This window comes from Oryzias latipes, chromosome 4 (assembly GCF_002234675.1).
Source record: "Oryzias latipes chromosome 4, ASM223467v1".
NCBI lineage: Eukaryota > Metazoa > Chordata > Actinopteri > Beloniformes > Adrianichthyidae > Oryzias > Oryzias latipes.
Genome location: NC_019862.2, coordinates 3,639,327 through 3,652,522, shown reverse-complemented (window position 1 = coordinate 3,652,522; position 13,196 = coordinate 3,639,327). Strand labels below are relative to the sequence as shown.

Below are 13,196 nucleotides of genomic sequence, written 5' to 3'. Positions count from 1 at the left end.
CAGCTGATGCAGCATATCAGTACCACACAGATCCATACTGGGAGCTAAACAGGCACCTGTGAGATGGGGAGGGAGTTCGGTATGTGTAGATGGTTGTTAAACTAAACAGATAAAGCTAAAGTGGGCATCCTCGCCGTTTGGAAGAAGGATGGATAGATGTTGCATGTGCATGTGCATGTGGATCTGTTGTAATATTGGGCTTCTGTATAAAATTGAATTGAATTGAATTGAATTGAATCTGTAGGATGAAGAGCTGAGCTCAACCCCAACTGGGGTTTTTTTATGCAGACAAGAATGACTGACCAGGAAAGAAACTAATCGGACAGTTTTCAGTATTGAACAGGGGTTAGAAGTTAACTTGTGACCAGGGTTTTATGAAGTATCAACTCCTGATGTCATGATTACAACAAAGATCTAAAATGATGCGTAGTCAAGCTTATTATACTCATGAGAAATGATTTCAGCAACTCACAACACGTGTAATAATGAGATGTCCGTTAATATCTGACCTTGTCCTTACCTCAGCAACTTTTAGGTTTGTGAATGCAGAAGAGCTTATTCTGAAAATCTCTAAAGGCCTTTTTAGAGAAACAGTGTCCACACTAAAGGCCCGTACACACCGGGACGAATATTCGCCAGCGTTTTTCGCCACGTTTTTTGTGTTCACACCCAGGCAATTTTCGCTGACGATGAGCCGAGCGAACATGCAATTTCATTCCCTGACATTAGATGGCGCTTAATGTAAAACAGAAATACTCCTGTACACAAGGTGGCGCTGCGCAACTTTACGCTTCTTAATGTCGCTTTTCCCTCAGAAGAAGAGAGCAAGTATTTACGCGCTTGTCAGAATAATACAAAGAAAACATGAATATTTTGTCATGGTGGCCTGGCAGACTCCTCCCCCTCCCAGCTCTGCTCCAGACTCACAGCTGTGTCCACTCATCTCATCCCCTCACCTGCTTCATAAGGAGACTTACCTCAAGCATTCTTCGCCAGTTCGTTAACACTGATGGTGCTTAACTCCGCTTTGAGCTACGTCTGGCCCCCTTGCCTTGTTCCTCGCTCATCTTGTTTTGCTGTGCTTCAGGTCTTGCCTTCCACGAGTGACACCCGAGTCTTTCTACCACCCGAGCTGAAGCTGAACTCCTCTACGCCTCCAAAGAACTCCTGCCACGTCAAAGCTAAGATCCAGAGCTGCCTTCATCTTACATATCCTCCATCCTGCTGACGATCTGCTCCATCTAGTCCCACGACGCTCCACGCCTCAAGATCCGCTGGCTCCTACAAAATAAAACCAGTTACTTTCCCTTTCACTTACCTGCCTCCTCCTCCTTCCGGGTTACAGCATCTGGGTTTGTCACGTGATCCGATCATGACATATTTCAAGCACCAGTTGCTCCAACTGCTGCTTGGTTCAGGGATATTTTAGAATGTCCCTCATTATTTCTTTGCGGCAGTGTAGACGCTACTCAGCGTCTATCTTCTTCACTGGTATGTGTGCTCAGCAAGGCAGTTTTGTGTTTGAGCGCACCCAAGTTGTGTTTTACTGTAACTTCAGAAGCTCCAGACACGTGTGCAAAAGCGCCATTCTCATTGGTCGAATAGATTTCGACGCGACGTGTCAAACCAAAAAGAAAAACGAACCCGAGGCGTTTTTTCGCCTCGGGTGACGCTTTGACGCGTGGCGTTTTTTCGCGTCGGTATGCACACTCACATTTGTGCCTTTTGTTTAGTCACGAGGCGTTAAACGTCGGCGAAGATCGCGGGTGAAATTCGTCCCGGTGTGAACAGGCCTTAAGGGTCACAAACTCTCCAAAGCAACAGATTTGGAGAGGAGGATCAGAACAGGCTGAGATAAAGACAAGCTGGCTAATCGTTCAGATTTAAATTTTTCTTATGCCTCCACTAACAGAGAAAATACAAAACCTCATCTTGATTTGCCGAGTGGGTGACTTGTGTTGTGGTCTGCAGACTTAGTTGTGGGTGGTTATCGAGTCAAGAGGCTCAGTGAGTGATTGGAGCTGGCTGCACCTCTATGCATTCATGATGGGGTGGGCTCTGGTGAGTACGCAGAGTGAAGAAGTGGCTGTGTGATGATGGGAAAGTTTGACCATTGTGAGAATATAGGGATCATTGGATGTACTGATTGTCCAAAAAAAAAAAAATCCCCCCTTTTCTGTCCCAGGACGGATGCCCTTCGCAACTTTTCACAAATCTGCATCCAACCTCACCTCTGTACATTAATCGCTTCTTTCATCTCAGTTTCTTCATTATATCTTTAATCTTTTTTTTCATCCCAAAACGAGGCTTTCCTCCTCCCCCCCCCTCCACTCCACTGTTACTCTGAAAACTGGAAAATCAGGACAGTTCAGCAGTGGAGGGGTTAAGATGGAGGCAGCCTTGTGATTGGCTGGCGGCCGGCGGTCTGATCCATCCTACAGAGAGAAGTAACCAGGCAACCTCAGTGAGGGAGAGGAAAGAAGAGGGGCCGGAGGACTGGGGAGTAAAAGTGAAAAGGAGGTGCTGAAAGGAGCGGGGTTCTAGTTTGGGAAGGAGTGTGTGAAGATGGAGGGTCGCCTGGAGACGCTCTCCCCGGGATGGGAGACGGGATTACTCTGTGTGGATGTCTGAGGAAAGCAGAGGAGCTGCGCTACAAGACGGGATTCTTAAACCTTTTTCTCGAAATGGGAACTAAGTCTGACCAGTTTCTCTGCAGCGCAAAGGTGAGTGGAAATGTGCGCAACAGCCGGCAGCGTCTGCGCAGACGGTGGGAGCATGCGGCGGACTTTGGCGCCACAGTTTCAGCCTGTGGATTCTGTCCTCTGCATGAATGATCTGCTGCTGGTGCTGCGTCAGGATGTGACCCCCCCCCCCCTCCACCTCACTAGGAGCAGTGGTCGGGGGCAGTTATGTGGGGGGGTGTTTGTTTTGTTCGGCGGGAGGACAGGAGGGGTTTGCCGCATTTGAGTGTGGAGGGACGCGGCGCCCCTCCCTGAGAGGACTGTTTAACCCTTTTCTGGCAGAGCGGAACCCTCCTGACTTATTGTTAGGGGCCTCGGACCCCAGCGGAAGAGGCATCCATCACCAGGGGCCACAGAGGCCCCCCGTCTGTGACTAAACACATTTGACACTTTCCTTCTGGTTTGTGTTGTTCTATGACCCAATAAAGTTCCTAAAAAGCTGAACGCATTGCCGCGTCCTGCATGCGTGATCTGCGGGCTCTCTGCAGCTCCTCAGTCAGTGGGAGTGAAGTGGAGTGGACCGTGGAACCACGGAGGTTGATGGAGCGTGGATCTGCAGTCAGTGGGATGCAGCAGCCTCTCCGTTACTAGATGGAGAGGGCAGCCCTGGAGCTCTGAGGGCCCCAACCAAGGAAGGACCGGCACCTTCCTCCTTGCAGTTTCTGAACTCCTGTTGTTTCTCTGATGGCTGCTGTTTTCAGAAGAGAACTTGTTTGTTCTTTTAGCTATGGTGTCATTTCAAGTTAATCCAATTTCAGATTGAATCCTTTTTGCAACTTTTCTACAGTTTTGCTGAACAGACTGGTGCCTTCATGGACCAGCTCACTTTAAGTTGTACTAGAAACCTACAGACTATTGCTCAGGAATTCAAAGGAAACACTGTTGGAGGCTCTCTTTCTGACTCTCTCACCTTCATTTCTCATGTCTGTCTGGTGCCTCTATGGTAGAGGCCTGAAACGTAGTTTACCCAGGGGGCACTGCAGGCAGGGGTCTGTGTGAAGCTGGGCCACATGGGAGATAAAAAAAAAACATCTGTATTAACAGTTTGAATTATTTCTTCTGAACATGAAGTGTCCTGAGAGCACTGATTTGGATTATTGCCTCTGAACGTGGCTTCTCTTGCCTCCAGACTTGGCAGCACTTCTCACATATCTGAGCCACATTTGGTTTGACAGAGGAAACAGCTGAGCTCCTCAATATGATCATGGCAGGTCTAGATCTACACTTGGATTACTGAAGCTCAAGGTGAAGAAGAAGTTTTTGCATAAATATGTTCTCCCAAAAAGGAACACGGTCGGCTTCATCCTTTGGGAAACTCAAAATAGCTGGGAGAAAATCCTCCCAAAAATTGTCCAGGCTTGTCTACTTCTGTACTCTCCCTCCTGAGATTGGCTTGGAGGTCCAAGCTGTATTGCAGCTCTATGAGCTCCATTTGAAGCACAGGAGGGGCATCTTGCACGTTAAAGGTGAGGGGTTCTGGGATGGCGAATGCTAAAAAGGTTGACAGCTGTCTCGCGGTTCATTACACTCTGGGCTGTTGTGGTAAGCAAGGAATACATGAAACTGCAGAAATCTTTAATTCCGAAAGGGTAATTGAAGTTTATTCTGGCATTGAGAGCTTGTTTTGTGTACTTGTTAGATGAGTGTGTTTACACTTAAAAATAAAACTCTCAGTTTTCCCTGAGGACAGTCCGGTCCCGCTTAGATTGGTCCAGCCGATTCAGCTCATTGGCTTTTGGTGCTATGAACAAAGCATTAAATGTGGTTGGAGAACACAGAAAGCCCACAACCCAACGCTGCTGCATTGGTGGGAATTGGGGATTCTACTAGCCGAAAACTATCAGTCCTTTTGAGGGATGGCTGACAGCAATCTGGTTGAGTGGACCTCTGATTGGGGGAGAGAGGTCCACTGCCCTCGTGGGCCGCATTTTATTATACTTCGAGCCACAAAAAGAAGTGCTGTGGGCCATAACTGGGCAGCTGTGGACGATCAACAACTTGAATGTAGTGTGACTGTGACACAAACTCTGACAGAGAATAAAGAACAAAGAAAACAACCAAGGACCAAACTGAAGGGCTCAATCCTTATCCTCCAATATTTGTAAATTATGGTAGAAAATAAGTATTTGGTCAATAACAAAAGGTTATCTCAATACTTTGTTACATACCTTTGTTGGCAATGACAGCATTCAAACCTTTTCTCTAAGTCTTCTAAATGTTTTCACAAACTGTCGTTGGTATTCTGGCAAGATTTATTCTTAACTACATTTATCTGCAGTGCTGCAGCGATTCATTTTAACAACGATTAATTTGTGGTCACTGATCTGATTCAGAATCAATATTTGTTCATTTTGATCGATTGTCTGACCTAAATGGATCCAGAACGTGTTTGTCCAAACTTCAGACAGAAATTCCTGCTACTGAACAGTGAAGTTTTCCAGATTCTTGGATTTCTTCCAGATCATCAAATGTAAATGAAATCTGTGTCCAAACAAACAAGTAAACTAGAATGAATGTCAAATCCATTCACATGTTAGTTTCCTAAAGTTCACCACTGTTGTTTTTCCACATCCAAAGAATCCCTGGTGTTTTCCAATATCTATTATAATCTATTTATTTCATTTTGATTTTTTTTAAATGCTATATTTGATTTGACTTAATTAACAACTTGCATCAGACATATCAATCTTGTTGTATCAATCAGTTTATCGATTAATTGTTACACCCCTATTATACATTTATTCCTATTAAAAAGATTTATGTTGACGTAATTCGTTATAGTATTGGAAAAAACAAAAATCTACTTTGACCCCTGTGGCTGGCTTAATACTTTTTTGCCCCACTGTCTGTCCAAACTCAACTTAATCTTTTAATGCATTAGAACCTTTTTGTGTTGATATCTAAGATCTTTGGAAGTGGGACATTGTTGTGATTTATAAACGTTTGGTTGGTTCTGTAAATGTAGAAGCAAACGCATGAAAGAACTTCACCATATCTGCCATTTAAAGCTTAAAGACATAATGATGAGAGGCGGTTTGAAGTGGACCTTTTCAGACTTTGATGATTAACTCCCGCTCTGAACATCAGATCATCCTGTAACTCTGCTTTTTGTTGGTTTAAATCAGACAAAACTTCAGCTATTCTCAATTCAGAAACTTTCACCGTACCCCAAAAAACAAATTAGCACTGCATTTCCAAATCTTTTGTTTTCATTAAATTGCACATATTTAAACTGTAGTAGTGGCTTATGTAGCTGTGACATTTGTTGCTATGGATACTAGCCAACACTTCCATCAACTGACAACAAGTTACCAGCTCAGTGCAGTGTTGCTGTGTCTTTAAATGACCTGAAACATCAAGCAGGCGTCAGACGTGAGGTTAAACTCGCGCTGAAAGGAAACACACTCATTAATTTCTGCCTCTGTTTGACTCCAGACCTCCTGTTCAAGCCAACTTACTTGAATTGAAAAAGAAAAAAAATGAAATCCTGTAAAACATTTGCCTCAGGGATTTTGAGTAGTTTATACTTGAGTGTGACAATATTTTCCACTTAAAGACATTTGATTTTTTTTACACAGGACTCAAATCATCTCATTTTAGAGGAAGGTGATCATCTGTTGAGCTGAATGTTTTGCAGGCTCACCTCACGATTCCCCCAGAACTTCTCCATTTAAGCGTTTCATGCTGCTTTGCTGTCAAAAGCAGAAATTTAGAACTTTTTACAAGGAAAAGGAGGTTTTCTTGGACAAATGAGGACTTGAACTGTTCTCTAAGCAGACTCCAAGATGCAAGTATTGTATTTTTTTTAAAGATCCCTTTGTTTTACAGGTAAGCAGGAGCAACTCAATGTGAGTTGGCTGCTCTGTCATCAATTGTTTTTTGTTTTTCTTTGTATTTGTGGGACATTTTCTCTGATATCTTTGACGTGGAGTCTTCAGAGTTTACGGGGCCAAGTGCTCTTTGTTTATTTATTTACTCAATAAAAAGTTTGGAAAGTGTCTTCTCATGACCACATTTCTAGCCTTTCAGTTGCATCCCGTTCTCTGCCATCATCACAGCAGTCATGACTGAACAGGCCAACTGGAGCCCAGAACTGGACTGAGCGGCGCCTGCTCCATCCAGAGGTGCAGATCAAGCTGCCAGCTAATCTGCCTCTGCAGTTTGTAATCTATAATCTTTTTAAAAGACTCAATCTGCTCGCACTGGGATTAGCATCTGTCAACACAGGAAAACACTTTAACTGCACTTCTGTGTTTGACAGGGATAGATGTGTGTGTGAGTCCTGTTCAGCTCTGTTTCCAAAGACAATTTCCCAGAAATAGATGGAGACTGAAACAGTGAAAGTAGATAAGTGGAGCAACCCCAAGTGTGGGCTGGTAAATGCTCAGTCAGTCTGAGCATAATCCTAAATGTGTTAAGATTTTAAGACTGCCGCAGATATTTTGCGAGTTAAAGATGGATTGCAGTGAATGCAAATATTCTGTTTTCATCTTTCAGTTTGCTTTTTGCGTCAAGCCCTTTATCTATTCTCAACATCCCTGTCATTACTGTCCTCTGTGTTTTTCCTCAGTCTCCCCCTTTTCCGGCTGGTTCTCTCTCCGCCTCTCCCTCCACCTCCGTCTGCCTGTAGCTTGGCTGCAGGGATGCTCCTGCATCAAAAAAAGACGCCGGTTGGTTATAGAATGCAGGCTTCTGAGCTCCTCTTCTCCCTCTTGGCTATCAATTATATTATAGAAGTAAGCCACATTGTCTTGATCATGCCCCCCCCCCCCCCCTTCCAATGCTGCATTCAGGGACCCTGTCTTCTTCCTGAGAGGGCCGCTTTGGGGTTTCCACCTGGTTAAGGAGTTTTCTCAGCAAACAACAATGCTTGAGAGGAGGCATTTCAGGGAGTGAAGGGGAGCGTGCACACCAGCACGGAGGCATGTGCCACCTCTGAGTCACAGCACATTAACACTTTAACTAATTCAACGCCTCAAATTCTAATTTCCTCAGAAGTCAAGATCCCTGACCACCCCCCTCCCTTAGCCGCTCACACATACAGCAGGGATGTTCTGTGGCCCATGTCATGCCTCAGCAAGCCCCAGCAGTATTACATGCTCCTTGTGACATTTTCCATGTTGGAGAGAGAGCCACAAACAAAGCATCACCAATGACATTTTAATTTGTGTTCTTTGCCTCCGTCCAGAAAAGATGCAGAGATTCTTTAGCACAAAATAACTAAAGAACACAAAATCAGATGAATGCATGTGAAAGGAAGTCATTTCTGAGATGTGGTATAGGTTGACAGCAGCTCTCCCTGGAGGAACAGCTAGGTCTTCTAAGCTAGCTGTGAAACACAACCACAGGTTGGAGAAGACATGGAAATGGAAATATGTTTGCATCTAAGAAACACCGCTTTGTATTTCCTCCCTCGGGGTTTTTCTGCAGCTGTTTGTCTCAGTTTTGACCTTGCAATGATTCTCCTCTTCGTCTCACTCATCCTGAGTTCAGCCACGGCTCAGTGTGTGTCTTCGTCAGTGATGCTTTTCAGTGTGTGTGGTAAAAGCATATGAGGAGCAGTTTAGGTATAGTGATGGAATCTGGACAAGCCTACCCAGTTCAGAGACATTTAGTGGGATTCCTTTGGAATTCTGGACAAACAGCTTGGTTTGTGGGAAGCGGGATGGTCAGGAAGGTGCGGGTTTAGTGTCCATCACACACGGACACATGCACATTGCATCTGCCCCTGCTTTTCACACATTTCCACATGGGGGGGGCTCCAACTCAACTCAACTCTTTGATGATCACAGAGTTTATGTGGCTTCATGAGTCATGAAATTTGTTCAGCCCATAAACCAAGCTGAGATTCAATTAAGATGGAAACATAAAAATGATCAAAGTGGGATTTACTTCTTCATGCAAAGAGGAGAAGTGAGTAATAAGCAGAGCCGCTCAGAGCTGTGGAGCTCATCCTCACTTTATCCTCTGTCACATCCTCACTCATAACACACACACACACGCACACACATGTACACAGTCACACCAACATGTGACACATTTTATGTAGTTTAGCTGCAACAACCAGAGCAGAGGTGTGTTTGAGGGGGCGGGGGTTACTAATTGAGAAGTAGAGTTCGTTTCGGTACACAGATGTTGTTCACCTTTCAGCACATCCCTTCAGGGGTCGCCACAGCCAATCAACTTCCACTGATCCGCACAGGTGGTTAGCCAGAGATTTCCCCCGGATGCCCTTCCAGACACAACCCTAGTTTTTTTTATTTGGGCTGGGGACCGGCACAGGCAGACCCAGACTTGGGGCCCTGTGGCTACATAGTTAGGCATTAACGTGAAGGACCCACACTGGATGAAGCTCATCACGCCCCTGGGAATTGAACTCTGGTTTCCCATGTACCAGTCCTGCACTTGACTGCCTGAGCTTCAGTAAAAATGATCCGTGTAACGAGAAGAACGGCTGTGAACGTTAGGAAAGTTTCATCAGGTTTTGAAGCTTGAGCAACACGGTTCATGTGATCATGCATGTGCTTGTGCACAGTTATTTAAAATGGTGTTGCTGCCTGCACCCTCTGCCCTCCACGTTTGCTGTGTTCCCCTGCTCTGACATGTTGCAGGAGTAGCAGAGTGAGTCCTGGGTGAACTATTGGAAACAAGAAGGAATTGTTTTAAGAGACAATTACATTTTTATTTTTAAAAAAGAGCAGACAGGTATTTCTGGGCAGGGCAGTACCTTGCGGTCCCGGGGTTGTTGAGGCCCTTATCCCAGCTACTGGGGGGGAAGGCAGGACACACCAGGGGCAGTTCACCACAAGGCTGCTCAGAGACTATCAACTTATGATGCATGTTTTTGGACTGTGGGAGGAGATTCTGGAGAAAACCCATCCATGAACGAGGAGAACATGCAAAACCCACACAGAAAGCACCGAGTCAGGATTTGAGCCTTGTTCAGAGGTGACTAAACTTTTATAAATCCACATCAGACCAGGTTATCCTCAGAGGCATGCCTCCATCATGCGCCCAACTGCTCTCAATCTCTCTTGAGTGAAGTAGCTGCACTTTGAGCAACATCTGTCTGATGACTGGCTTATGTTTTAATCTGTAATCTGTTCTAATAATTTACAGTGTGTACTGTAAATGTATATTTCCTAATTTCCAACTGAATGATGTTTAAAATGACATTACTATTCCCTTTTACAGCTGGATGATGCCTTACCTTCACACTAGAAGGACCACATGTCTCTGCAGGCTGTTACATTGAAAGGCTTGTAAGATTCAGGTTTTTGGTTGCTTTCGAGAACAGAACAACGGAGAAGATCCTCTTTGTGCTTTGTGATTGTATTGCATTGAACCACTAAATTGAGGTTTCAAATGAGGAATAAACCATTGTTTTTCCTCTGTAAAACTATGGTCACATAACCCTCTGGTGACCTAAATGCAAGTTTTCCAGCAAATTCAGCAGAAGGCCGTGCATTTTTTGACATCGGGGAGTGGTCGCCCGGGGCACAATATAAGGTTGCACTGTGGTAGTCTAGTGACAAGAAGGGGGCAGCTGCTGGATAATTGACTGATAGGAGGATCTCCAAGGTCTCCAAAATTGTTTGATGCCCGACCGTTTTCAGACTGCCACCCCCCTGCACCCGTGCTGCTGTCCTGCTGCCACGGCCGCGGGTCCAAATGGGGAGACGGCATTGATGCCACACAAAAACTCATCGTGGTGTTGAGAGCACCACAGCGACTCCGAAACCAGCATCAACACTTTGCCTCCCTAATGAAGTGGCCCTCTTTCTCTTTTTAAATGTTGTTTACAAGCAGCCGTGGAAGAGGATTTGACCCACAGATTCATGAATACACATTACAAAATGCACATCAAATGAAGCAGTCCTGACCTAATTGCTGGGAATTTACAGCTCAGATCAGCCCAGAGCCAGTTAGTATGGTTTTCTGCTGCAGAGATTTACTGTAAGTAAGCATGTATTTAACAGACAAGCTTTTACAGGAAATGAAAATGCAACAGTAATATTTATTCATGAGAGCCAAAAGGAGCTTAATGCTGTATTAAGTCATTTTGACTACTGGGAGGAGGGAGAAGATTCCTAACAATGACGAGGATTGATACGGTATCAGCACATGGAGTGCTTAGCGGTAAGCCTGTGGCAGTCACAAAAGACCTGCTTCAGCAAAAAGAGAGCAGCACGGGGACTTTCTTTCCTCTTGGACAACACAAGTCCAGTGTTTTCTAACCTTAGGAGAAGAAAATGTCTTGGACTACTCTGATTGACATCTATACTCTTTATAATTTTATGCATCACCTTGACAGACAACTTTCTTTAAACCTTTGAGTAAAATCTAAACCCATTCTAAGCATATTTATCATCGTTTGTCTCAGCAATCATAAATGAAAGGAAGACAGAGTAATTCGTGGTCCTGCCTGCCCATCCACACAGGTTGCTACTGGATCTTTTCAGTTTGTAATACTGCAAAAAATGGACTTTATGGCTAAAAAAGTGAGCACAGAATGCAGAAGTTACATTGACTCCATTGCATCTCTGGTCCATCCCCCCTGGAGTAGTGGTTTGTCCTGTCAGCCACTTGTGTTTGTCCCGCTCTCTTCGCTCATCCAAGACTTAAATGATCAAACGCTGTGCCCTCTCCTTTCTAACTGAGTCCTTAAAAAACACATGTTCTCTGTCATATATGATGTTGTGTTTTTGAACCTCCATTGTAGCTTTTGTCGTCCCTGGTGGTGTTATCTGCAGTGTTAGCTTGTGTTATTGCTTTAGCCTGTCACTATAAATAGGAAATTACGTCTTGTAACCTTTTATTTTGAAAGTACAACGTAAGATTGTATTTTGAAACCCACACCTGTTTCCGTTTCCCCGGCTTTTTACATCAACAAAGTGGAGACAGAACTCCTGGGTAAAGCTTGCGTTGCGGTGAGACGGACATGGAACACAGTCATGAGGGAAGGGATGAACACATTTTAAATGATTAATGAGTCATTTAAAAATCATTCATTTTAAAAACGGAACAGTGTAAATCAGCCTTTACAGGCTCACTGGGTTGTTTACAATCGTTCCTGCAGGCAATCCTTTGCCTATTTTCACTTACAGCCACCCATAAGGGTAGTTGTGACTGTGACTTAAAGTCCCACTTAAAACATCCCCAATGGTGTTTTAACTAGGATTATTAAAACAGTTTTTAACCAAAATCCCACAACCTAAATGTCTTGAAGCCAATGTTTTCCTGAAGCCTCTGGTTCCAAAATCTCCTCTACATGGGCGTGGCCATTGGTGCTGATCTGAGTAGCTCCGCCCTCGTTCCCCCCCTTTCTGCAAGCTCCATCTGGCACCAGTGAAGAGCTTGACAGAGGGGGGGGGGCACAAACGACACCGACTGACAGTCTCTTTTCTCCAAAGTTTCTCTTTGGCGATGAAAAAATGGTGAAAAGTGACGTTTCTGGTTCCAAATCGACACTTTTTGGACAATGTGTAGAATGATAAACAAATGTGTGAACCAGAACCTGCTGTTTAATGAAATGACACACCAGAAGGAACTTTGATAAGAACATGAAAAATGCTTTGAATTACATTAGAATTTAGGCTACATTGCAGCAAACGGCACTGGCTGTGGCTCAGGACTGATTTGATGCTGGCACATGCAGATTGTTGAATTAAAATGCACAGCAAATTGTTTTGTCCACGGACCCATAGGAAGGGTTGAGTTTAGGATTACGGGTTACGGTTAAGCTGTCAATGGTACAGATGGGATCTGAGGTCCAGCGGTGCACAGGTCTGGCAGCAGCACGATTTCCATGGCGCAATATAGTACCCGTCTGAACCCAATCACCAACAGTACCCGACCCGGCTGCTGTTGGGCAAAGCAGGGTACAGCCTGGACAGTCTGTCACAGGGTTGATGGAGCTGGAGAGATCTCGATCACTATGCAGACCCCCGGGAGGAGAGCTGGTGGCCAGAGTGAGACCTGCTACGGGATAGGCAACCAGCCCTCTCGGACCTCCAGAACTTTATATTTTTCTTATTTTCTTATTCTTTTTCTATTTTTTTATTTTTACCCTCCCTGGTTAATGTGCGACAGCAAGCCTCCAAACTCTGCCAGAGAGAGAACACAAATGCTGAGAACCCATTTGAGACTTTAAGTTTTTATTTGAAATACCTGCGGCCAACAGCAAAATCCAGCCTGGGATGCACTTAAAATAGGTGCAGGAATGCAGAAATGCCCCATCTTCTCTTCTCCCCCACCTGAGCTTATGCACACTGCACCCAGGGGTAGTTGCTCTAGACGGGGCAAATCAGGGAGCTGGTGTAATGCACAAAAAAATGCCACAAGTACATGTAACAAACTAGAAAAACATGATTTTCATCGGAGGGGGACTTTAAGTGCCACTCAAACATGATCCATCGCAGTATGTCTCTGGAAAGAATCGCAGTTTTACTAGTT

The 13,196-nt window shown here is 44.7% G+C and overlaps 1 protein-coding gene across 12 annotated transcripts in view; it reads left to right on the top strand.

Moving 5' to 3' along the window:
* Nucleotides 1-2,462: 2,462 nt before the first annotated feature.
* The window catches only part of dab1 (DAB1, reelin adaptor protein), a 93,779-nt gene continuing 83,045 nt past the window's right edge, over nucleotides 2,463-13,196 (top strand). For all 12 annotated transcript variants that reach the window (XM_023954000.1, XM_023953996.1, XM_023953998.1 and 9 more), the window contains exon 1: nucleotides 2,463-2,723. The gene's annotated coding sequence lies outside the window, so the exon portion shown is untranslated. The remainder of the gene's footprint in view (nucleotides 2,724-13,196) is intronic.